Here is a 3,842-nt window from a genome sequence, read left to right as displayed (position 1 = left end):
AATCCTTTATTGTCAGAGTTCTTAGTTGAGACGACAGAATCCACTCTAGATTTTTTCTTAAGAAGACAGGAGTTTAAGGACTAGCTGGAGCTCCAGGAATCACGGGGAGATGTGAAGAGGCTGGGTTTCTACAGTGGTTCCACACTGGGCTGCAGAAACGTCCACTGTCTGGACGCCCACTGCCCTGCTGAGAGCAGCAGCCTCCTCGCCACGAGGAGGCGAGCCTCCAGGTCAAAGGTGTGGGAGGTCAGCCGATGGGCAGAACCCACCTCCCACGGTCCAGAGTGGTGCTGAGAACCAGCAAGGCTAAAACACTGCTGGAAAGCTGGGTTTTTATGACATGGAACTGTTCAAACAAATTTTATTTTTTGAAGGCAAGCATACATATTACTTTGATGAAAATAAAAAAAACTAAAAAAGAGAAGGGCTTTGTGAGCTGGAAGTAGAGCCAGCTTCTAGGCTTGTCAAGTACTTTTAATAGGATGAGTTGGCATTTTCACATGGTAGGTAGAAAGTTATTCGAAGGTTGGTTTTTAGCTCACTTCATCTTAAGGGATGCGGTGTGGACCTCTTGCTGGCTGTAGTCAAGTACAGGGGAGGCCATGAGCCTGGTCCTTACCCAGGAAAGAAAGGCATTTGCAAAGCCAGTGCCTCTCCCCCGGTTTTGTTCCGAGCTCCTGACCTCCCCCGCTTCCCCAGGCCCCTTAAGATCGACATGTGAAACTTGATTATCCTAAAGCAGTCATCTGAAATCGCATTGTGTCAGGTCAGATGGCTGACTGAGCCTGGCCAGGGACAGGTGTCCATGGAGGAGAGAGGAAGTGGACACTCCAAGGGGCATATTTATAGCAGTTGGAGTTAAAAATACAACCAGCCTGGTCCCAAAGCCTGGGCTGGATGCAATGGGGTGGACCTCTGTGATGAGTGAGACTCACAGTGCCGAGGAGCAGAGTGGGGTGGGGAGGAAGGCCCCTCGCCACAGAAAGCCCCAAGAGACGGCTCGCCCAGAGGTCTGTGATGCCATGAGGTGAGGTGACTAGTCACCGGCAACCCGACGTCTCTTCCCACGTCTGGCTTCCTTGCCAGCTGGAGCTTAGATCGTGGAACACAGAGGGGAGCTGCAGGAACGCATTGATGAAATCTGCAGGGCAGGGGAGGACTTTCCAAAGAGATTCACATTTAATCACGTTTTTTCCCCCCAAGTTTTACTGAGATATAGTTGGCATATAACATTGTCTTAGTTTGAGGCGTACAGCATAATGATTTGCTATACGTATATATAAGTATTGAGGAATGATCATGGTGGTAAGTTTCGGTAACAGCCATCACCTCACACAGTTACTCTTTATTCACAAGTTGACTGACTGGCAGGTTTGTCACTGATGTACATTGTGTTGTATCTATTGAAATGTGCTTCTGGAAAGAGATGGAACATTGGAGAAAACTGCTTCTGTGGTGAAAACATTGTTGCAAATTACAAAAACCACTCTTTTTTAATGAATGTAAAATTTTTATTCATTTCTTTTGGTACAAACTAGTGTTTATTTTAAAATAATATTTAGGAATTTATACTCACAGGACATGTTATAGTTAACATCCAAAGACAAAAAATATTTCGTGACAATTTATTATATACTTAGTACTAAAAAGCTCCTAAATCTGAACAGTGTTGGCGTTACAAGATTAGAGAGTTGTTTTGGGCTAATGATTATTATAGAAAAACACTGAAGAAAATTTCAACCATTACAATCGGTAAAGGTATAATTTTATATTTCATGAAGGACAGTAGTCATATTTAGCAATAGTCTCATTTATAGAGTATACTAACCTCGAGGTTGTATTTTGATGCTGTTTCTTTTCAATTCTCTTCTTGCAAATAACCAACAAGGCAGAAACTGCTTCCAACTGACAGTCCAAACAAAGGAGGAATCATGGCTAACCGTCTGGTTGCTAATATTTGTTAAAGGCAAATTGCAAACTTCTGAGAATGGTTCAACATCACCAAAAGGAGTAGAGTTGCTCCCTCTGACCACCTTATTCCATGAAAAAAGTGTACTTTGACTTCTAAAATGGATTTCAAAAATTCAGTAGGAAGATTTAACAACTATCAACATTTCCAACACTGATTTTTCTAACACCCAGAAACATACACTTAGCAGTTATAAGACTAATTTGAAAAACTGAATACTATTATACAAATGCAAATTATTACTGTTAGCTAGTAGGAATAATCACTTGATTCTTAATCCTGTTTATATTTAATTATAAACATAAGACTGATTTTTAGAAGAGAAAGAATGAAGAACATCTCCATCATGTGTCTTTGTTCCCAATAATCCCTTTCAGATAGATCTGTGAAGTAACACAGAGCACAGTGTCGACATACCTTTCATTTCAAAGGCCAAAAAAAATGGGCCTTAAGTAGTGAGATCACTTCTATTAGGCTTTATATTAGTATCAATTAATGAGTTAATCAGTCAAACGAGTATCAGTTGATTTAATCTCGCCCAAATGAATGGGTCTCTGTTGGTTGATCAATGCAATAGAGAAACTCTTGCAGGTAAGAAGTATCCAAGATATTCCACTGTGTCTGGGGTGGTGTCATAATGGTAGTGCCCACCTTCTTCATGATGACTGAAACAATGAGTGTGCTCCAACCACAAATCAAACCCTGGGTCTCTGGAGATAAAAACTGGCAAACCAAAGGAGGCTTCATCTCAAAAACGTAACCATTTATTCAAGTCTTCATCAGAGTTCAATGGGCAGGAAGAAAATTCTACTGGCATAATGTGAATCTTCACTTTTCTCTTCTGAATCACGAAAGTACCTCCCATTCCTACAGGCTTATCTCAATAATGTTTTTCAAGAGTCTGTCTTGGGCATCCCTGGTGGCGCAGTGGTTGAGAGTCCGCCTGCCGATGCAGTGAACACGGGTTCGTGCCCCGGTCCGGGAACATCCTACATGCTGTGGAGCGCCTGGGCCCGTGAGCCATGGCCGCTGAGCCTGTGCGTCCGGAGCCTGTGCCCCGCAACGGGAGAGGCCACAACAGTGAGAGGCCCGCGTACCAGAAAAAAAAAAAGAGTCTGTCTCATACAAGTCACAAACTTAAGTTTTCCAGTTCTTCTTTTGGCTTTCACTTCAGTGACCTTTCCAGGTTGGCCTTCACTGGCAAAAAGATTAGCCAGTAATGCACACCCCAAATCATGATATTTCTCACTGTATTTCTCTAGTAGGCACCCTCCCTCTGCCGAGTTAACAGGAGCAAGGTAACTTCCATCCACAGGAGGTTTGTGTTCACTTTCTGTTTGAAAAAACTGGCATAAACTCAGAATTGAATCCAAGAGTCTGAAATGGGCCTGCTCCTGCTCCAAAAACAAAAGCTCCAGGAAGCTGGATTTCTTTTAAGATTTTATTTAGATCATAAACTTTTTTTATTTATAAGAGGCAATAAGTAAGGCACACCTCCTACTTCTGCAATTCTAGTTTTCCCACAGATACCTTTTACGGGAAAGGTAAGTGGCTCCTTAGTCAAATTAGGGCAATCAACTACAGACACCTGGACATCAGCAAAGTTATCCGTTAGCACCTTCTGCTGAACTCCCAAACTCCGGAACTCCATGCTACAGCAGCCCTCCTTTCCACGTGCTGCCTCTCCCCTTCTGCGCAGGTCCTAAGCAGAGGCCCCGCCCCACGCTTGGACGTCTCCCCGCCTAGGCCCCGCCCCACGCTCCAACGTCCCGGAAACGAAAGAAGGCTGCTGGGAGAGACGGGGAGCGGGCCTCTTCCCGCTTCCAGGAACCCAGTGTAGAGCGGGTCCCGCGTGAGGCCAGGGACGCGGATG

General features: G+C 44.1%; 1 pseudogene; it reads right to left on the bottom strand.

Moving 5' to 3' along the window:
- Positions 1-2,497: 2,497 nt before the first annotated feature.
- Positions 2,498-3,620, bottom strand: LOC116748521 (annotated as a pseudogene).
- Positions 3,621-3,842: the final 222 nt, after the last annotated feature.

This window comes from Phocoena sinus, chromosome 2 (assembly GCF_008692025.1).
Source record: "Phocoena sinus isolate mPhoSin1 chromosome 2, mPhoSin1.pri, whole genome shotgun sequence".
Taxonomy (NCBI): domain Eukaryota; kingdom Metazoa; phylum Chordata; class Mammalia; order Artiodactyla; family Phocoenidae; genus Phocoena; species Phocoena sinus.
The sequence above is the reverse complement of the archived record's forward strand: the minus strand, read 5'-3'. Positions and strand labels throughout refer to the sequence as shown.